Below are 23,489 nucleotides of genomic sequence, written 5' to 3'. Positions count from 1 at the left end.
GGGGTTTAATCAGAGCCTCAGGATATCCATCTAAATCTCCAGGGAAGGAGAGTGAGAGAGAGAGAGAGCTAGAGAGCGAGAGGTACAGAGAGAAAGAGAAAGGACAGGAGCGACAGAAGTAGGAGGAGAAGAAGAAGAAGAAAGTGTGTGTGTTATGGTGGGGGGTGCAGAGGGTGTTGATGGAGTTGGGGCTATGGGGTTAATCAGTTGTTTGCGCTGCAGTGCATATAATGTGCACTTCTCTGAACATTAGGCACACTGCTACACTGCAGCGACGGCGTCCCGGGGAGACGGCGCCCCCCGCCTGGTTTCTGTCCCCCAACGCTTGGTAACGAGATGATTGTCACGATGGTCCTGTAAAGGTGTTCCCGCCTTTATAGCACTCATCCAGGGATATTCTTATTTGTCTTCTATCTACAAAGGGGTTAATAGCGTGTACTATGGGGCCTGGGTAAACATTTCCCCCTGTGCAGATCCCAGCAAGGGGTCAGTCCTTCAATCTTGGGCTGAGCACCGCCTGCATACAGAGGACTAATAAAATGTCCTCTGTGTGTGTGTGTGTGTGTTGATGTGGGTGTATGAGATGAAGACAAGATGGAGTGTATATATATGTGTGTGAGTGAGAGAGAGAGAGAGAGAAAGAGAGAGAGAGAGAGAGAGAGAGAGAGAGAGAGAGAGAGAGAGAGAGAGAGAGAGAGAGAGAGAGGGGGTCATACCTCTGGAGGAGCCTGGTTGTCACTGTCATGGCCTGATGGTTTGAGATGCTCTGCCGTATGATGCTGCCATTTTCAGTGGCTTCTCCTGCGTGTTAAGCGGGCACGCTTGTGTGGTCTGGTCGGGGCAGTCTGACTGGCAGGCAACTGAAATGCAAATTATTTTTCTGCAATGAGACATTTGGCATTTCAGAAAATATCAGCTCTCTCCCTCACAAGAGGAGACGTGAAGCTGAATTACAATAAAGTGCCGTGCGCATAGTTTAGTATTATGATTGAAAAATCAAAGACAGCAAGGGAGTGATGTCCCACAGAGAGAAATATACATTAAACAACATGGTAGCTTTAAAGGGGACTGATAATCACAAATTAAGACAAGAGCTATGAAGTCATTTAAGTAGTTCTAACGTGTTTTATTATATTATTTGTCATTGACATGGCTAAACAAAACAGTGGAAGCAAAAACTAATTCCTCGTATTTCTCACATATGGAGGAGGAGTAATTGTGCCTTCGACCCACATTGCACTCCCAGCTGCTAAACATGGCGTTGTATCAGTAATGTATGGGCAGTGATCCTGTGGGAGTACGGTGCCGTAGCTTTAAAATGCCGCCATATGCACCGCTTAACAAATTCAAAAATAACCTAATGAACTTGCTTCTTCAGTCGGCTCTAAACACAGTGAACCTTTCCACATTCTTCCAAAGTTTTCCCTCACATTGTTGAGAGCAGTGGTTCCCAAACTTTTTCTTAAGGTCCCCCCTTTTATAGATCAGAATTGTTTCAGGCCCCCCCATACGGGTCGGCCGATCGGTCTGATGCGGGGGGAGAGGGGGGGGCGATATAACAGATCAGCTTGTCGGTCTGAGGGGAGGGGGGGTGGTTCCCTCGCCGCGCTCCCCCCTGCCATAGCTCTGCGCCCCCCACTTTGTTAACCACTGGTTTAGAGCTTGTTTGTGTCCAGGCTGGGTTAACTTATCATTGTATTGATGAAACAATACAATGATAACACAATGAGATTGATTTTTTTTGCTGCGCAGAACTGACGCATTGCAAATAGAACATATCGATGCTCAGTTTTGCAATGTGTCACACGACAGAGGAAGAGCGGAGCTTTGTTGCCAGGGCCTTTTCCCGCATCTGTCAAACACAAAACAACCTTTGTACAGGCAATGGCAGCAGTTTAAACTCTTTGTCCTTTAACCAAAACCCCATATTTCCATTTTTGTTTTCAGTCAGTGACATTAGGGCTTGTTTGTGCTCAGTCGGATGACAGAGAAAGCGAGGCAGCTGAAGTACCTTCATGTTTCTCACAGTGAGAGAACGTGTTAAGCGCATCATTCACACAGAACATTGAGTCGTGGCTGTAGTGGATCGCGTCCCTTCTGGCACACTAACGGGTGGAGTATTCACATGTGGTTCTGTGGACTTGCAGCGCTGCGTGAAACTCCGGGCCGCTGTCTGTAAGATGCAACTGATATAAGACAAGTCCAGCTGCGTGTGTGTGTGTATGTGTGTGATAAAGGGAGTTTACGCCACCCAAGCAGACATTTGACACCATCCTTTAAATGTGCCTCCCTCTAAAAATGAACTGTTACCATGGAGGAAAAGCTCATAATGGAGTTTGGGGATTTTTCTAACTGCAATGTGTATGTGTGAAAAATGATTTGGGAGCAGGTGGCTGCAACTGTGTAATATCACTGAATAAAGATTGCTACAAGCACACAGAATTATATTGAATATTTCCTATATAAATTTGTCTACAATAAACAACAAAATGTGATTCTTGATACCCAGCGGCACACACACTGTGCGGGGACAAAATAGGCATGTATTGGATAAATCCAACGTATACTGAAATGCACAGCAACTTCCGCCTCCACTGGGAACGCAGAGCTCCATAGGAGATGAATAGAAAGCGAAGCGATGGACTGACGCATTTGGTATATACGAGATGTTAAAACAGCCACTGTCACCAAGAACAGCCTATTAGAACAGTCAGCTCAGTTAGAGTCCAGATCAGCAACTCTTAAAGTATTTGAAACCTCACTAACAAGCTTAATAATAATGCAACCTTAAAACCATTTTTTAAAGTGAATAATTTGACATAATAACAGAATGTCCACAGATTTGGCAGACCAGCACTGTTCTACTTGCCTCTAGTTGTGTTTTTGTAACGTCATGTCAGTATAATGGCATAATAAGTCATTATATGTTTCCAAAGGTGTCTTGTTTACAGTAGGAGCCAGGAGGAAAGAGCCACAGTAACAAGCAAACGATCTAAACTACACATGTTGCCATTGTTTAGTTGTTGCGTAACAGCAAATACACTATTGCACTATTGTTTTCAGATGCAGCAATCATATATACCCGATATAACACAAATAAAATAAATATATAGCCACTCACAGATGTGGCTATTGTGCAGTGTCGGCAAAGTCTGCTTATTTTTAGCGACTTTGGGGCTGTTTTTTCCCTTAAAGTCACCTATAAATATCAGCTGTCACGGGTTGCTGTTTTAAGGGTTTGTTTCAGTCGTAAAGTGGCATATTTTGGGGTTGTTCCATACAGTTAAATAAAGTTAGGCTGTGCTCCATCTAAGTTGGAAAGTTGAAATATTCCCTCCGACTGTCGCTCATTTAACATCACAGCATGACGCCAGGGAGAAAATGGGCCAAATAAGACCAAACCAGAGAAGAGAGAGTGGATTAAAAAGGTGGATTCAGTCACGCGCAGATACTCTAAGTGTGGAATCTGTGTGAGTAGATCAATCTGTAACAAAAAGGCAGGAAAGTGAACCTTATACTGTGTGTGTGTGTGAGAGAGAGTGTGTGTTAAAGAGGAAAAGACCTGATAAAAAGACAAAGAGGAGAAGCAGTGATACACAACAATTTATATGAGATTGATTTCGGCCAGGCTGTGCGGTCAAACTGTAATTGTAGTATCTTGATTCTAAAAAAAAAAACAAGTTCTCTAACAGGACAGAATTGAAAAGATAAGAGAAAAGAGATTTTTAGTTTTTCTTCCATTTCATTGATTAATCTATTTCTTTCTTTGTTTTAGTTCATGTATTTTATTGGCTAGTTGTGTGTGACCTCTGACCTGACAGTTTGTTATTCTAACATGACAGAAGAACAGTTACATGTCACCTTTATCAAATCTCATAAAAATTCATTCAACTCAGCTGCTGGCCTCTCTTTGCCTCCATAAGCCAACAGATAAATGAGATTTTTTATGTTGGGTTTCTTTTGGAGAGCAGTTGCTTGTTTTGGCCTTGTTTTCATTAAACCTTGTTACTTATTTGTCCCGTGAGATTTTAACCAACACTGTTAAGTATAAAGAATGAAGTGTGGATAAGAGGAGAGTTACAGATGGATCAAGCACGGCAGCCTCACAATTTATGAACTTAACCACGAATTCTGAAGATTACATGTTAGTAAATGCGTAGACTTGGTGAATAATTGACACAAATTTCTGCCACTGTAACACATGAGAGCACTGAGCACCGTAACGCTGTCATTGTCAGACAATGTATTTGTCTCTGTTTCCCTGCACAGAGAACATATTTGCATTCTAAGACATTTCAGCATATTTCAGGATACTTGGCTCAGGAATCAGACAGAGAAGAGGCAGAGATATTTATGTATGTGTGTGTTTGTGTGTGTATGTGTGTGTGTCTTCTCAGCAGGAGGCCATGACTTAAACCATCATCTGCAGATTGGCTGTGAATCTAATATTTACCATAATTCACATTCCCTTATTTACTAAATCTTGTAATGTGTGTATTACGCGTTTGAATTTCCATGTGGGGATCCAGATCTGTCCGTCTGTTTTGGCTGAAGTACGCTTTTGTTTACATTGTTTGATTAATTGCATGTTAAAGAGCATAATGAGCTCTTGATGCCCCGTGCATCAGATCCTCCTGCTTCACTTTGTGCAGTGGATGTAATCAGACGTTCAGCCTCTTGCCCTTGGTGAGCTCACAGTGCTGTTGTGTTTACGTGCATACTCAGCATATCGCCCAATGTAGGGCAGCATGGCATAGTCTGTCTGTGTGTGTGTGTGTGTGTGTGTGGACAGGTGAGGTCATGGTTGTGAAAGATCTCCCCCTGGATCTACGTAATTCCTCTAGCTTTTACTAGGTGACCTGAGTCAAATAGTAACATTGTTAATAGTGCAACATTAGCATTTCCATGTCGTAATATTAAGTAGGAAGTTGATGATAGGAAAGTACTGATGCGTAAATACTTTACTCCCTACTTCTGGCACTAATTATGCTTGCCTTTTCTGAGACTCCATCTGGCGCACAAGAGAGCAAGAAACTGTAAATAATATTTTTGGTTCGTACCGAGCACACAGGCACCAAAATGTTATTTCCCACTGTTTGCCAAACATGCTGCTACTGGAGCCTGGAATCTTCAAATGAAGCCTGCTCCATCCTTTCAGGGCCGTACCACTTTCTCCTCTCGGGCCAATTAACTCTTGGTGTGTGCATGTAACAAGCATGCTAATTGGGTGCTGCTGAAGCCCAAAAGCCAATTAAAGATTTCTAGGAAAAAAAAAAAAGAGATTCAGCTTCTCTTTGTCCCTCATTCACTGATGCTTCCTCCCCTCCCCCCAATTCCCTCTCCTGCCTAATCATATCTGTACCACTTCCACTCCCCCACTCTCTTTTTCCATGGTGAGCGTGGGTTGTGCCACAGTCTTACGCTGGTCTTTGGCCTCTTCAACATTTCCTGGCTTGTGAGTGAGAGCACTTGCAGCACCTGACCTTGCATTGATGACGAGGCAGCCAAGTGTAACAGAGAAGAAGATGGGAGTGGAAAAGTTACTCAACCTTACTTTCAAAAAGTGTTTCTCCTCAGATTTGAATGTGTAAGCTTGAAGGTATCCGCTCCCACCGAAAAGGAAGAGCCAAGCGTTGGGGCGTTTGCGGCTCTCCTCTTTTTTTCTTTCAATCTCACATATTTGAAAAGCACAGAAAATTGACTTCAGCATTGTGTCACACAAAAATGGGTCAGGAGGAGATTGTGCAATACCAGTCTGAGTATGTGTCACTAAGCACACTGCCATGGACCAGTGCATCCGGGTCCTCCACTCTCTCTCTCTCTCTCGCGCTCGCTGCATCACACCACAGATGCAGCCACCGAAGACCTGCCATATGTCTTTGTCTGTGCCTCAGTGCATGCTGAGAATACACAACCAGCGCTCTCCCCATGACATTTTTACTCTCCTCAGAACTCACACACACACATTTACATATGCAGTAAGCAGTTTGTGTCCTCAGAATATTTTAGTCATTGTAAAGACTTTTGTTTTGGGCTCACACATGCACTCAGATACCCTCTTACTAAAAATCAGAAAATGGCATTTGTACACATACACGCATAAACACATTCACACACACTTGCATAATCCCTTACTATTATTCTTAAGAAGTGCGATTAATTCAAATATTTAGTAGTTGGGATTTGTGAGGAGGATTACAGGTGTGGTTGTGTGTGTAAGTTTCACAGCTTCTTCTCAGAGTCGCTCCCCAGCAGGTCCACTCCTGGATCGCCGTGCTGCAGCTTAAACTAATTACTCAGGCCACACAGGGCCCTTACCCTTTCTTTTAAGGGACAAATTGCGCTCTGTTGCTGGTCAATTTGTCCTCCGTGCCAGATTTGTCAACCTCCAATGCCCCTGAGCGGCTGCCATTATGAAAAAAAAAAAATCTGGACGTGAGACCTCTGTTAAGGTTCCCCCTGCTCTCCTCATCATCAATTACGTCTATATCATTTTCTTTCTGCTGCTCGCTTTAGAAAAGAAATTAAAAAGGGCCATTGTTTTTCTTATCCCCCTGGGATGAAAGCATTTACTACGCTGCTGCACTGCGCACGGCCATCCTGCCGATTAGGGAGTGAATGGAATCACAATCGAGGGATGCACTCAGCATTGTCTCCTATTATGTGGCTTGTAGCCCTGAATATTGTGCAGAAATTAATTTTGTTCCATCTGATGGGATTTTCAACCTTGGTGAGTGCAAGATGTTAATCCTGAGCAGCAGCAGGATGGAGATTGTGGAATGTCTGGCAAATGCTGACAGAACACAAACACAGTAGATCATGAGACTGCCCTTAACTAGCCCATAAAGATGGCGGGCCTGAGGCACTGGACAGATGTGCAGGTCAGAGAGTGTTTTTTTTAAAGGCCGCAGGGCAGGAGAGTTTTTGTGTACAGAAGATGGGGAAAACCAAAAACCCATTTGTCCTGTTGATCTTGAACACACACTGCAGTATAACAGAACAATGCTCGGGTTGTACAGCATCCCGATTTAATGAAAGATACATCAATGGGCAAAGTTTCTTTAAAAATATATTCCAAACATAGAGGCATAGGAAACTTAGTACAAAGTTAAGGTTTTTGTTGTGTCTTAGAGTAAATAAACTAAATCTGTAAACAGCAGAAAATTAAAAGCGGATTATGGAGCTTTATAATAAGATTGCTAGATAGCTGAAGTCTAACAAAATTATAAACTGTTAGAGAAGAAGGATGAGCTTCATATATAGGCTGGTTTCGCTGTAATACTGTAAACTGAACAGTTCCTTCACTCGGTGTCGACGCATTTGCCACGTTTCCCTCCTGACAGGTGGAGTTGGACTCCGCCATGCATGCTCTCCTGCACTAATTTATCCACTTCTTTAGCTGTAATGAGGCAGAACTGGTAAATGTGCGGACAGCATTGTTAACATTGCTGCTTCACTGGGACGGAGGAGAGGGGCTCACAAATAGCAGGCCAAGGATGGAAATGAGACCTGGGCGCCGTCACACCTCAGTGAATGATGGTCTCGGTCTGATACCAGGCTGGATCGTCTTAGTTAGGCTGCGTGCTGGTTATGCTGCGTCTCTTGATCCAATTAAAAGTTTTAATTGCATCAAGATCAGAAGGCTACTTGACAAAATCCGGCTGGAAAGAAAATCAAAAACAAAAACACATGAAGGAACAGATTACATGATGATGATTTTTCACCTCAATCATAAAAAAATAGCAGGGAATAAACTAATTGGGGCCATTATAGCTTGAAGGCAACTTGATGTTACATTTGGCACAAAGAAATACAAATTTCTTCGTTGAGCTTTAGTGACTCTTTTTAATCTTTGTGGAGGAATTTTTCCGTGAGCATAATTACAAGCACTTAAATTAACTTTACCCATCATACATCCCAGTACTACACAAGTAGAAATTAAGTATCTCAAACTCAACATTTACAATTGTGATGCTAGTTTAGGGTCCAAGTGTATATCCAGAGGTGATCCCTATACTGTGACTACTACACAAGTGAATACTGTCAAAAAGACCTTGGCGTTACTTACAGCAACGCAGTTATCCTTAAATTGACAATTGGGTAATTTACTCACTTAACTGTGACAGAATGGCTGCTGCACACGTAAACATATGGATCCCACAGTTTCCCTCTTTCCTCCCACCGCTGCTTTACGGTTTCCTGCTCTGATCCACTTTTCTCTTCTTGTGGGCGCTGCGTTGTGGTTCAGGATTTTATGTACACATTCTCAGCTCTTTGCTGGAAGAGCAAAAGGACAGAAATGGAAGTGATGTCATGCAACTGGGCTCTGTACAAGGACACCACATGCTCATGAATACATTGGGATAGTATTTACATAAAAGGGTTTTGTCCTTTACTTTTTACGTTACACTTTTACATTTGTATTGAAAATGTACACGTCATGATTTGCGTATTTCTTGACATACTTCTCACCTGCCCAATTTTCCTCTCCTCTCCCCTCCTCTCACACATCCTCCCTGTCTGGCTCCTTGTCAGGTAAGTTAGTAGTAGTTGCGATTCATGAGTCATTCTCACATTCACTGAAAAAATTCAGACTACCTGTGTGTCTTTACTCAAAGATAAAACAAAGAGTAACAAAAAAACACACACACCGCTGCTGGTGCCAGCATTTGGCAGCCTGGGCGATCAAACATCACATGTGAACGAGCGTTTCTCCAGACGAAACCCACACACATCGTAAAACACGCGCACAAAGACGACATTGCAGATTCTCTCTCTGTCGCTCTTTGTCTCTCTCTCTCTGTTTTTCGATTATGTTAATGTCACAGACCCCCCGGCAAATTTTGAGAACCTCCTCAAACTGGGTCTATTGCCTATTGACATCTGTGGACGGAACAAGAGGGAGAGAGAACAACAGAGGAAGGGGAGAAAGAAAGGCAGGGAGAGAGAGAGAGAGAAAGAGAAAGAGGGAAAGATGGAGCAAATGAGGGAAGAGATAAACTGATGAGTCATCGAGACAGAGAGAGAAAGAGAGAGAGAGAGAGTGAGAGAAGACGCATCCTTGCATAATTAACACTAGTGCATCACCAGGACAAACTCCTCCATCAGCGTGTCCAAAGGATTAACTACACCACACTCCTCTTATCTCCCCCATTTCGTTAAGAAAGAAAATGACCTTGCGCTTGTTTACATGCTGATTAAAGACAGGAGGGAGAGGAGGAGACGGCGAGAAAGTCAAACTGTAATCAGAAGAGTTTGTTAAGTGAAGTATTTTTAGTGGTGTGTTCTCAACGCACCGCATGCAGAGCTGCAGCCAGACTGTGTCACAGTAGCAATGCAGAAACAACCACCCAGTGTAGCAGCTAATGAGCAATGAGTGGGCTGGGACAAAAGTGTGTGTGTGTGTGAGGGAGGGAGGTGTCTGATAAAGTATGTATAGTATGTGTGTGTGTGTGTGTGGGAAGTTGGGTGGTTCTGATACTTGTTTTCCTGTTTTATTGTACTGGGAGTCAGTGAATAAACTCTTCGAATCTGTGTGACAATGTCATATCCATATTTTTGTTATTAAAGGGTTATTGGCAATTATTAATAAACAGCTGATGTCAAAATGTTGGGAGTTCAAGAAAAAGTGTCAAAACAAATGTATTTTCTCTTTGTTTTCACCAAGTCTCCCTGTTGTGATTCACACAATGACACATTATTTCAGTCAATTTGACCCTTTTTTATAATTACCATTTTCCAAATCCCGATTCTGAATCAACTTAATGGCTGTAATCAGTAACACAGAAAAATGAGTGGAAAAAAAGTTCAGACAGTTTAAATGAACATTGATCTATTTTAATTTAAATGCAACTGAAACACAGATTTTCAGAGTTTTTCAAGAGATGGAGTTTGATATTTGACAGTAGTGGGAAGATGACAGATTAGAGTAACACATATACACACCGTTATCTTCTTAGCTTTTTGCAATGACTTCAAAACAAAACATCAGATAGAGTTATAGAGTTTGTGTTTGTCTAATTTGTAGCTTTTTTTTTTTTAAAGTTTAATTAGTCTTATTAGGTTTTATTAGGGTTAAGAGTTTAGGTTTAAGCAGACAGTTGGGAATGTTGCGTTTAAGGGAACAGCTTAAGGAAGGAATGGTTATTTAATGGCTTCTAGTACGGTTAAAAAACAACAAAGAAAGTATGTGTGTGTGCGTGCGAGTGTGTTTGTGTGTGTGTGATATGATTCATTTACAGTATGTGTGTCTGGGACTTTGTGCTCCTGCTGCTGCTGCTGCACTGAGGAGTTATGGGAACCAAGTGCACAGCTGTATTTACCTGAACCAGCAGCTCGGCTGTCGCTGCGCATCTACCTCAGCCTGGTGAAGACACTCATTCCTTCTGTATGTATTCTGTCTCACCGTCTGTCCCGTCTCTCTCTCTCTCTCTCTTTCTCTGTCTGTCCTGCTGTCCGTTCCTCTCGAAGCAACAGGAGGAATAAATAGTGAGCAGAGCAGAACAGACATATGTGAATGTCCCATTTCCTTCCTCTCTTCTTTTTCCTACAGTTGGGATGGAAATTTCAAATGCATTATAAACTACTTTCTCAATACCAACAAATCTGGAATTAAAATATTTTTGGAATCCGTCTTAGGATTTCCGGTAGGCACCATATGACAAAAATTACGCAAAATACAAACCTCTCAACAATAAAACAGAAGTTGCAGAAATGCTCTTTTGTTGTCATCGTGTACAATCGCCTTCATGTTTCCTGTGATTGATATTCCTATGTATCTTGTCAGACTCAGCCAAAGCTTTTTGGGACAGGGACTTTCTTTTATACTGTGCTTATAAGGGATCGGTAAATGTAATCAAGAAATCATCAATAGCAAATTATAGTAATTTGAGGCAGTGGCTTTTTTGTGAACAATTAATTTAGAAGGGTGGAAAAAAAGAGGAAGACAGACAAAACAGACGCAGCGTGATAAACAAAAATATATCAGACGCCATTCCTGACGTTAATTGTGCAATTAACAATCAGGCCTGGAGATGAAATCAAGTATGTTACAACCATAAAGAATAATTTAAAAAGTAACACAAAAACTACATGGCCAGATATAATTTGTGTTATTGTTTGTGAGCATTCAACCGAACACTGATACAGACCAACCCTGTAATTTACCTCTGTCCTTTAACATACAATTGCAAATAATGGCTACACATGAAAACGCATTTTCAATATAGATGGGGGAGTGAGGAGTGAGGAAAGGAGGAGACAACAAGGGGAGTGATAGAGAGACAGAGTGGAAGAGTGAGAGAAGGAGGAGAGGAAAGTGGGGATGTGCAGGCCCCCGCTTGTTTCTGTTCACTCAGGCCCGCCGCCGCTGCTGCTGCAGAGAGAAGCTCTGACAGTGAGGTGTCAGGAATAGCACCAAGGCTAACACCTCACCTCTTGCTTATTAATGCATCGCTCTCACAGCCGCCTCCCCGTCACACACACGCACACACACACACCCACCCACACACATACACACAAACAATACAACACACATCAACAAAGTTCACACAACTCTGTCTGCTATACGCGCACCCGTGAAGGGACACGCACGCCAGACATACACACATTGTCAGATCAATATTGCATTACTGCAGTATGTTCTCCTCTGAGGGGGTTACAGTGATAGGTGAGGGGTGTGGGTAAAAAAGCCCTCTCTTGTGTCTGCACAGGGCCCAGACACACACGCTAGATCTGAGAGGACTTCACAGCTCTGACAGCCTGCTTCACCTCCTGGCTTCCTTGCTGTCGCTCTCTGGCCTCACTCAACACTGGCCTATGATTACCCGTACAGCACGCGCACCGCATCAGGGCATGTGTGTGGTGTGTGTGTGGGTGTGTGTGTCCACTTTGGGTTTTCAAGTAATCACAACCGTGCTGCCATACCAAAGTTCTACCATTGTTCTAAAATTCCAAAATGTATATTTAGGGTGAATGAATTTGAAAGGTTTTCACTGCTTTCATGTGAAAAACATTTATTTTTGCACAAATAAGTGTGAGTTTCCTGGATTTGTACGTGTGTGTGTGTGTGTGTGTGTGTGTGTGTGTGTGTGTGTGTGTGTGTGTGTGTGTGTGTGTGAGTTTGTGTGTGCCCATCTAGTTTTTTGTGTGTGTAGAGGGAGTGGAGTCCTTGGTGCTGATGGAAGCTCCAGCTTTTCCATTTAAACTGTATCATTAAAGCGGGCAGAGAGGCGAGGGAGACAGCCCCTCCACACCTCATAAAGTGTGAGTGCCGTGCCAGGCGAGGTGCCATGCACCACTGCGTTTACGGCGCGCCAAACACACTTTTACACACCTTGTCCTCTCTCTCTCCTTTCAAATCGCTTTCCTCGCTACCTGTTTATATGATATTACTCACTCTCTGCTTTCCTACTTTTCAGTTTTGCCCCTGCAAAGTATTGACCGTTCTTTCAACTGCCCCCTTTAGGTCCCCCCCCCCGTGCCCCCCTTCTCTATCTCGCTCAAATTTCTCCAACAAGGAGTTGGAGCGTAACATTGAAAGGGTATAATCAATGGAAAAGCACCACTTAGGGAGCCCATTTGATTCATGCTATAGGGCAGAGTTGATTCAAGGGTGTAGATTGAGTCAAGCCTCATTTCGTATCCTCCCCAATTAGTCATCCAGCTCGTGCCCTCTATAACCCTTTTCTCAAGAAGCAGCGGGCCAGACGGGCTCTCGTTTCACGCTAAAGTATGGATGAGTTAATTTTTTTTTACCCTCACAATCCCGGAGCATTTTCTGCAAGAAGATGGAGTTATATCTTCCTTTGTCTTCTCCCTCCCTCAACTCCTCCCCGCTGCTTCTCACCTTTGCTGGGATAAGCTGAAGTAGGCCCCCCCGGCTCCTCTAACCTCTTCCTCACTTTTTTTTTTGTTTTTGCCCTAATGGCCTCTTCCTTCACTCCCTTGCGCTCACATCTTTCCAACTTTTCCACCTGCCTGCCCATTTTCCTTCCACCATAAATCTCTACCCAAATCCTACTTAAACCCGCATCAGCAGCTGTCCTTAAAACTCCATTATCTACAATTACTTCAGCATTAGGGAGCCGGAGCACACCTGCCCCCACATAGAAGTGCCCTCGTCTAAAAATATTAAACCTGCCCAAAAGGGATTTAGGCTGTTTTATTTTTGTACATGAGGTGAGACCGCCCCCACGGCAAGACTTGAGAACCAAAAACGCTGGCAGTCTGGATTAGTGTACCTGATTAGTGTGTGGGTGTGTGGATGTGTGTTGGTGTGTGATGTGTATTATGCATTTAGATGGGTGGGTTTCACAGCAGGATTACAGGTGGGAAGTTGTTGGTGCTGCCTTAATGGACGATAGTGAGAATAGGCAAGTGTGTGTGTGTGTGTGTGTGTGTCTGTGTGTGTGTGTGTGTGTGGGGGGGGGTATCCACTAATTAATCAGTTTTTTTCCCGAGTGAAATGAACAAGGCTCATGAATAGTTAAATCACATTAAAAACATGGAGTGTTAACATGTATCAAAACAAATTCTAAGGATCCAAAATGGTTGTACATAAAACAAATACTTTGATATATTTTCATTTCACTGAAAGAAAGTACCAGAAGCTCTGATTGCTTTTCATTAAAAAATACTCTTCATTATCAACTTCACTCATCCAAATATTTGTCATTACTATGTGGAATACACGACCTCATAGTGAAGGTACTAATTCAGTTCAGCAGTGATGTGTGGGGACTGTGGGACATGATGGAGGTAAAGGTTACAGATTACTATAGAAAAAAAAAGAAAATGTGTGTTTGTTTTTTTTACTTTGTATTCCTTCTAACACCAGTTGAAAAACTGTCAGGTAAAAATTGAATTCAAAACAAAAATATTACTGAAAAGTTTCATTAAAATTGATGTTTTTGCAAATTACGGCTTTACATGCTGTGCTTGCTTTTTGCTTTTCTATCTAATTTCTTGCAATATTAGTGTAGAAAATATACTTTTGACTTCATGCAGACTTCATACTGGGCTGCTCCTCCCAGCAGTAAAACCAGAAACATTTAAGTTAAATTTCATCCTTGTTGTTTTTCTTCTAGGCACTAGCAGTCAAATAGACTCATTTATGTCTGATATACTGCCTGTTATTTAGAACACAACAACAGAAACCTGTGCAGTCCAAGGTTTTAACAATAATCTTGCATATTAGTATGTGAGACGTGACGGATGGCCTGAGCCAAGGGTGTGACCGGTCTGTGGGTGCTGTTAATGGACACAGGCAGGCTGGCTGGTTGGGGGAAACAGGGTCAGGGTAGAGGTGTGTGTGTGTGTGTGTGTGTGTGTGTGTGTGTGTGTGTGTGTGTGTGTGTGTGTGTGTGTGTGTGTGTGGACTCAGCTGTAGGTAGCCTGATCTGCTCTGATTGACAGCGATGGCAGATAAGGTGTGTGTGGAGAAGGGAATGTGAGCAGAGCTGCAGGTAAAGATAAGGGCCAAGATTAGCACCCTGCCACATCAAACACACACACACACACACACACACACACACACACACACACACACACACACACACACACACACACACACACACACACACACACACACAGTATATACAAATATATATAGTGAGAGAGAGAGCGACATTGATGCAAAGTATTGGGCAACCAAGAGTAAAGACTAAGTTTAGCATGCACACACCCTGTTGAGTGAAGGCATCAGGGTTGGGGGCTTCATGCAGGAGGGCAACTAATCAACTCGTAATCCAAGTGGCTGCGTTTCCAAGGCAACGCCGCCGTATGTTCATGCGTGGCAAACAGACACGTTCTGCGTTACTTCTCTCTCTCTCTCTCTCTCTTTTCTTTCTGGCGTGGCCCTTTCCTGTCATAACAGCCCCATTTTCACCTCGCACTGTTTTGTCCCTCCACTGGTTCCTCAGACTACCTCGCCCTTTCTTTTAATATCTCTCTCTCTCTCTATCTCTTTCTACCTCTTTCTATTTCCCGTCCCCTTTTCTGTAAAGACAGCCCCCCCCCCTCTTATCCGTTCGCTTTCCCCTCTTGCCTTTCTCGACCTTTCTCTCCTCCCAATTTCCTCTCTCCCCCTCACTACCTCCGTTAAAATAGACCCATCTATCTCTCTCCCCTCCAAATTCTCTCCCTCCTCTCCCTTTTCCTGCCAACATAATACCATCTTCCTTTTCCCCTTTTCTCCTTACCTTCCACTCTCTCTGTTTCCCCTACATTTAGTCTTCTAACGTTCCTCCTCCTCGCTGCCTTTCTCCTCCAGACACCGTCCTCCTTCGCTCTCTTTTTGCTTTCCACGTTCTAATTTCATTTTTTCTCTCTCCTTTCTTTTTTCCTGTAAACACTCTTTGTCTTCGCCCCCCCCCCCCCCTCCACCAACCCCAACCCTCCCTCCCATCATGCCAGGGGGTCCAGGGTTGGTGTATTTGTGCAGTGATGTTGGAGGCCTTGATGATCACTCTCTAGGAGATGATTATATGGTCAGGGCCCTGCAGCCTCCTCTCCTGCCCCGCACTGCTGGAGCTCTCTCTCTCCCTCTCTCTCTCTCTCTCTCTATGCGTGTGTGTGTTTGGGGTGCAAGGTAATTTGCTTGTTCGCGCATATGTTTGTGTGTGCCTCTGTGCATCATTTAACCATTAATATAGGCTGCTAATAAATTTTAATGTAAAAAACTGCTGTGATACACGTCATCAAATAAACATCGGCGCTTCAGACACAATACATAATCTTAAAAAATACATGCATATTCTATTCATGAAATAAGTTTCCCTTAAGAATTTCCTGATTTAAATATTGATGAATGGTGCTCATTACGTGCATCATTTTCCAAATGTGCTTATGGTTTGATGATCAAATCATCTTTGTTTTGCTGTGTGTGAGGATGTGTGTATTCTCCCCGCCTCTAAGTCTGCGTTGGCCTCATGTAGAAACACACAAGATTAAATAAACGCCACGCAACTGTCACAACTGTTTGCTCTCTCTCTCTCTCTAAACTCTTTCTATTTTTTCTTGACATCTGCTTCGCCCTCCTCTTTTTCACTCAGTTCAGTTTTTAAACTGCAGTAGTTTTTTCCTACCGTAGTGGACTGTCTGATTATTCTGGTGTAAATGTGAAAGGGGTGTCGTCATAGAGTCTCACTCTCTCTCTCTCTCCCTCCCTCTCTCTCTCTCACTCTCCCTCCCTCTCTCTCACACTCAAGAGCGATCACCCGGCTGCATTCAGTGCTTTTACCTAGGAGCACAAACAGAGGTTGGGCTGTGCCTCTATGCCACAGACACAATCGATTGCTTTCATAAAATAAAATGGTGGACATGAAAGGAGCCTGATAAATGGTGGGCTATTTGGCCCTAATTGCAACCCTTTAAAATGTCTTGGAGATGATTTGAGCAAGCTTCGACTGAAGTTACTGAGATCAAAGTGCGGAGGGAAAGATTAAAATGCGCTAGCCGGCCGCGTCGACGTGACTTCATCGCGTGACCCCGCGTGACCCCCCAGCCCGGAGAAACGGCCGACACTCTCAACCTCGCTGTCAAATAAATCATCTCCACAAATCGGTCTCGGCGGAGCGCCACCTCATCCGGAGTCACGCCGGATTCAGAAATCTGTTGCTGTTAATCACCATTCCTCATACTCTTATGAGGGAATGTGAGGGCTGAATGATGAGGAGGAAAAGTACCCAAATCCTTCACAGGTAACAGTTCTACACTCAGAGTTGTACTTAACGGTAATTGGGTTTTAGTGGTAAAATCTACTCAAGCGTCTAAAGTTAAAGCACTCTTGACCGATCTGACCTCTTTTCCTCTCCTTTGGCGGTAATGTTTAAAAGTCACGGTGTAATTGAGCTAAACATGGCAGACTGCTGTTAACTGTGCAGTTACATGACTAACGTCTAATATGAAACCAGCTCATCACATGTTGGAAGTTAATTTTAATGTATGTAACAAGAGTCAGATCAGCAGTGTAACAATAAAAAAGGCTTAAACTGTTTATATTTCTATATTAATGCACAGCAGGACACACACACACACACACAGACACACACACACACTCACAAAGGTTACACATCAACCGACGATCAGTAATCATCAGCACTAATCAAAAGACGGTTGATGGTCAAAGGAAACATGTGCCAACATGGAAAGAAAGCCTCATGGTTCCAGTGGGGTTGAGTGTGTGTGTGTGTGTGTGTGTGTCAGGGAGGTGATGGAGATGAATGGGGTTAGATCAGAAGGAGCCATTAGAAGGACGGAGGGGAGAGAAAGGAGGAGAAAGAGGAGGAGAGCCGGCGCTGGTCTGCCCGGCTCTCCCCTGAGCCGACTTGGAGACGATGTTTAATCAGGCCTGTGAACCTACGAGACTGAGGTCACCCCGGCACACTCATTAGACCTGATGGGAGCACTGTACCACGACAGATGAGCGCAATCTTTACTCTGTTCATCCATCTCTCAAAACACACACATATAATCACCTCACACGCACACACACACACTCAACACAGCTCCCCCCCCCCCCCCCCCTCCTACCCCAAATGCCTCATCTCTTCCAAACTATTACTGTGCGTGTGTGTGTGTGTTTGTGTGCAGCATATGCGTGGCTAAATATAGACATGCAGCACACATGGAACACATACACAACACAGATTCGCAATTAAAACACTAACACAGTTACACTTTACATTTATTCTGCGCCTCTCGCCATCTCTCTCTCTCACTCACACACACGCACACGCACACACACATACTGGCTCGGGCCTCCTTGTTTGTGGCTGAGGCTGATAGACTGTACAGTATGTAAGCAAGAGTTGGGAGAGAGCCAGGGATGTGATGGAAAGATGAGCCACAGGATTGATAAAGTGGACAAAAGGAAACGACTCTCTAATGGATGGCAGAGAGCTTGTAGGAACAAATAAATACAAGGCTTCAAATGTACCATCGGATTAATAGCAGTCAATAGTCCGAAAGCTTCATTTGCCGCAGCTCTCACTTAAATACATTCATAAATACTAAACGCGTTGTTTAATCAATACGCCCCTGCCACCTGGAAAATCAGGACGGACTCCTCTCGGGAAAAAGCGCAGGGGTCCTGACGGGGTGAGGACGGGGGGCCGGGGGGGAGTCGGTAAAGGTTAAGAAGGCGAGCGCGAAGTCCGGTAGTGACTCTCCTGTCTACTGTAAAGGAGCGGAGATTTATTACCATGCAAATGACAACCCACAGTGCACGCCAAGAAGATAATTATACGCCAACCTAGCAGAGGAGTTACAGTATATGACAAAACAGATTTGGCATTGGCACATTAGAATGGAAATATGGGGCGAGAGAGAGAGAGAGAGAGAGAGAGAGAGAGAGAGATGTTTGCGTTGGTCCAGCATCGTTGACGAATGTGCCGGTAATAGTTGTGAACATTTCTGACTTTGCCTGGACAACAGCAAATAAAACAGCAAATAAAAACAGGTTAGTCTGCAGCGTTGTTATTGCATCTGGTATTACAAAGGAAGACAATAAGTATGCTGTCTGTGTTTTATTGCCTCTGTTGCCTCTCAGTCACTTCACCAACCCAACAGTTGGAAATATCCAAACTGTTTATATTGCTGCACTTCTTTTGCTGAATGTTGGTTATTGAAACTGGCAAGGACGAGAACAGTCAATATAATGAGACAATATTCACACCCTGTGCGCTCCGGTATACAATATAAACAAAAGGAGGGGAGGAAAAAAAAAAAGAAGGTAGTTGCATAGACTTCCCGGGGTAAACAAGAATTTCATTGCAGGAGCGCAAAGGGAAAGTGACTGGTGCAAAAGAAGAGGGAATAAAGCATACTTTATATTTCTCTTACGGGAAGAGCAGAGAACATCCTATAAATCCTGATCATGACAGCCGTGTAAATATTTATGTTCACAAGCCAGACTCACACTAACAGCGGAGGACAATGTGACTGGGGAAGCGGGAGTGGAGCTCTAACCCTGCTCGGCATGTTAACTCAATATTCATGTTCCTCCCTCGCTCCGTTTCTCCCAGTATCATCCCGGCTGCAGACCACACATGTATATTCATTACTGACCTCTGACTGTTGGAAGCCTGCAGAGCCCTGAAGGCCTCGTATGATGGCGGTGTAAAGCCCATCATGACGCGCCGCACGACAAGCAGGCACCGCAAGACGCTTTTGTGCGGAGTAAAAATAAATAAATAAAAAAGGAGACATAATGAATGCAGATGCAAGTGCGAGAGCTGTCTGGGACGGCCATTGATTCTTTGTTTGCCTCACTCGAGTTCTGCCAGCTCTCTTTAGCGCGAGTGGCTTGTGTTGGGGTGTGTGTGTGTGTGAAAACATGTGAAAGGACATGACTGGGTGGGCTGCAGGTCTGCCGGAAGGGAAGGGAATCTGCCCGTGGATACTGCGAGGTGTCTGTGTGTGTGTGTGTGTGTGTGTGTGGAAAGGCGACGCCACATTTTCCCCCCTTCTTCAAATAAAACTGATTGGAATTCTTCAGGGTGTTTATGAGTATGAACACACACAGCTGTTGAAATGGTGTTTATGTCAACAGAGAGAAAGAAGCTTTTTGAAGTCGACTGTCTGTTCCATGCCCGTCTAGGTGTGTGTGTGTGTGTGCGTGTGTGTGTGTGTGTGTGTGTGTGTGTGTGTGTGTGTGTGAATGTGTGAATATGTATGTTTTTGTGAAAGCAATAACAAATCATTGGCAGGGAAAGGATTTTTGAATACAATGCAGTATGCTTAGTTTTGCTGATGATGTGATGCCTATATATGTGTGTGTGTGTGTGTGTGTGTGTGTGTGAGCGTGTTGGGGATGAGGGGGTAGGGTGGGGGATGGGGAGGGGTGCTGTTCTGGCCGCTGGGAGACAGGGGGTCTAACAAGGATGTATGGCTGTTTCAACATCCATCTGCCGACATTTTTCCACCGTCATTCACTCCTTCTGTCTCCCCCAACACACCTGCCGCGCTCGCTCTCAAACACACACACACACACACACACACACGCACACACACACACACGCACACACACACTCAGAAAACAAACCTCCTCACTCGCTATACAGCGTTCCCTCAGAGCTGACAAATTAGGGGCGTGCTCGGAATCCAGATTGGCAGCGGCCCGAGCTTCGCCTTAGCCCCTGTAATGGAGGTAAAACCTTTATCGTTCTTCTAAGCTGCCTGCGCCGTATATCTCTGCCTCACCTCCATGTTATTTAGATTCACTTTGCCGTCGATTGGTGACGGCACAGGAAAGGCTCCACTATCTTATTACTTCTTTAAGCAGCTGATAAATTAGCTGATACTTTGCCCCCGCCACTTCCAGCGCACACGTAAAAAAAAAGCTAATGTCGTCTTTTTTTAAACACGTACGTTAATCTGCTTTGCTGTCTCCGAATCGGGACGGGAAGAATATCCGCCACTTGCTCCTGGAGTTAAATAGGAAAATTAGAGGGAGAGGGGATTTTTTTTAAGTCGTTGGTGCTAGTGTGTGTGAGCAGATTCCTGGTGTTTTAAAGCAGCTCACACACCTGTTGATGCATACACTGCATGCTTGTTTCCAATGGAAGATAGACTACAGACAAAACACAAGTGATTGATGTTCTATCGTTTCAATCTGCAGGTATAAGTAGGCAGATTAATACAAGTAGTCAACAAAATTACACTTAAGTAACAAGACTTATATTGTATCAGTGCGCTGGTATATTGCAGACAGGACTGCGCTCTTCCTCCAGCTGTACGCGTGGAATCATTTTAATAAACCAAATACGTTTGGAAACGCTGAGATGATTCTATAAAAGTAGGTGTAGGAGTTTACTGATGTCATAGAGCTGGAAATATCATCACATTAAAGTTCACCGTCTGCGCCTAAGCCTCAGATAATCCAAATATTAAGTTGATGCGCCTGTTTTAATTAAAGTTTGAGCATCAGCGAGCAAGTGCGATTAAGGTGAAAGGTAAAAATCATCCACATCAGACATCGGTGCCCTTTAAATCAATACGCAGCTGATTTGCATCATTACTGTACAAACACTGCTGGGGAAAGTTCTGCTCCTCTCATTTCTTATAACAATAAAGCAAGTAGGGTATTTTATCATATAAAAACACAGGATGACAGCATTGTTTGTTTGGAGGATGAAGATGAAGATGAAGACTTTAGGCCGACGTTTTCAGCTCAGTTACTGTCGCTTTGTGTTTGGCTTTACAAATGAAATTGTCAAAGGCGATATTTTAGATAAATGCCTTGGCAGGGTTTGATTAGTCAGTGGAGTCTCTTAAACATGCAGGTTTCTTCTTTTATACCTGTGAACGTTATGCTGTATTTAAGAATATGTTTGTTCTCATTAGAAAATAAGAGACACCTTAAATTAAAAACAAAAGAACAGTTTTAAAAACAGTATTCCACTAACTTGCACTGTTGATTTGATCAGTGTGAAGTATTATTATTTTGGACATTAAACAGTTTATTTAAACATTAATTTGTGCAGTGGAGTAGCAGAGAGTTTGTGCCGACTGATTACAAGATATTATTCAGCTACAAGCCTCTTCTTCCCTATCCTGCCCAGGATACTCCACTACCTTTGCCATTTTCTTCTTCTGTACTTTCCCTTTTTATTTCTCTCCTCTCCGATAGCTCCACCTGAAGCAGTATAAAGGGGGGGAGGGGGCGGTGCAATAGAGGGGACAAAACAGAACAATAACACTGGGCTTTCCTGAGGCCTTTCACAGATGCCAGGTTGAATTAAACAATACCTGCATGCAAGCGAACACCCTGAATGGTAATGTAATATTTGTCACAAGCAGTTCATGTATTCACACACACACACGGAGACAGACAGACAGACAGACACACACACACACACACACATACGGATGCCTGCGCGACACACAGATATACACATACAATCAGCCTCTCAAGCCCCTAAGCTTCTTGTGCTCCTGATGAGAGACGGAGCCTTGCTGCTGGTGGTGATAAAGCATTTCCAGGCTGTTCTGTCCAGCCCTAACCTCCTGCCTGTGTCTCTTCCTGCTCCACAGACCCAAGCCCCTGCTGGTTAAACCTATCGATCCCCACAGCCACACAGCTACACCCAGGACAAAGCCTTTCTCTCCCCCGCACTCTCTCTCTCCCTCGCTCTCTGAATCAGAGACAAAGCTGAATTCTCTGCCATGTTTATTCCCTCGGGTGTGTCAGCAGTGGATGTGAATGATGTCTGTTCTGCTGTCAGCTTGTCTTCATGTGTGAGTATGTGTGTGTGTGTGTGTGTGTTTGTGTGTGTCTTGTATGGATCAGTACACATCTGAACGATTTCTTAAACGCGCGTGTGTATGTTTGCTCACGTACATATGACGTGCAGCAGTTTGTGATGGAAGGCGAGGGCCACGTCCATGCCCTCAAAGTCTGATTGCAATTAAAAGGCGGGGGAATGACTGTGTTAAAATGGCACTTAAGGAGCTGAGAGCTCAGCTGGCTAGACCCATTTCTGTTAGAGTGGCCGCTGACGACTCCCAATTCTCTCAACCAATTATCTGAGCACTCATCTATGCACAGCGGGGCCACTCCCCTCCCTTGACCAATCACAAACCTGAGTGCCTGAGGTTAGTCGCCATGGCAAATTAGTCCAGTTTTTCAATACAATGTCAAATTCAACCAATGGGACGCAACGGCGCTACCGCCAAAGTACAGTGAAAACTTGCGGTGTTTTACAACTGAAGGCCAGAATTTAGATGAGAACCATCTGGGTATGTGGATACTTAGTGAAAATGTTACTAATGGCAACAGTTGATAGTTCTATTTAAGGTTTATTGTATGTCTGACTGTATGTGAATATACACTCTCACTCAAAGCTGCTTGGGTTTCCTTCTCAAGCAGACGTCCGATAAGAAAAGTGCAAAAAAACAACTGCATATTGGTAAAGCAGTGGGTTCATTGTATTCTTATCATATAGATGGACGGTAATCTACTGAGTACCTGAAAGATTGATTGAAGCACTGAACTGAAGCATTATTGATGTATTGGTCTCCCGACTGAGTCAATCTATATCCATACCACCGTCACGAGACATGCTGTTAAATATGTAAATGACTGCGCGTTGATAGACTCACACTCATTGGTGTCAGATCAATATGCAGCTTCCGCAAAATGTTTCACTCTGTTACCTCACGTGAAAACACACTCAGAGATTCAGCGTATGCATGCATGAATGCTCCGAATTATGAAACATTTAGGAGTTATTTCCACACAAAGTATATCTAGGACAACCAGTTTATTGGAGTCCTTGAATTAAAACTTCACCCAGCGGCAAGAAAGGCTTCTGTGAGTGGCAATAATTGAGGGAATATTGTCTGTCTCCAACAGACAACCACATTTTTAGGTGAGGGCCTAGAAAGTCATTTCATCTTTCTGCCCATTACTTTTTCCTTTTTCAACTTCTTCCTCTTTCTTTCTTTTTTTCCCCCCCTTCATCAAATCAAACTGATGTTGAGCTGGT

At 43.7% G+C, this 23,489-nt stretch overlaps 1 protein-coding gene across 12 annotated transcripts in view; it reads left to right on the top strand.

Moving 5' to 3' along the window:
* The window catches only part of celf6 (CUGBP Elav-like family member 6), a 116,579-nt gene that overhangs the window by 9,209 nt on the left and 83,881 nt on the right, over positions 1-23,489 (top strand). The gene's annotated exons all lie outside the window — the stretch shown is intronic.

This window comes from Genypterus blacodes, unplaced genomic scaffold (assembly GCF_046128005.1).
Source record: "Genypterus blacodes isolate CSIRO-AG114 ecotype Tasmania unplaced genomic scaffold, CSIRO-AGI_Gbla_v1 ptg000067l_1, whole genome shotgun sequence".
Classification (NCBI taxonomy): Eukaryota; Metazoa; Chordata; class Actinopteri; order Ophidiiformes; family Ophidiidae; genus Genypterus; species Genypterus blacodes.
This window is presented reverse-complemented; position numbering and strand designations above follow the sequence as displayed.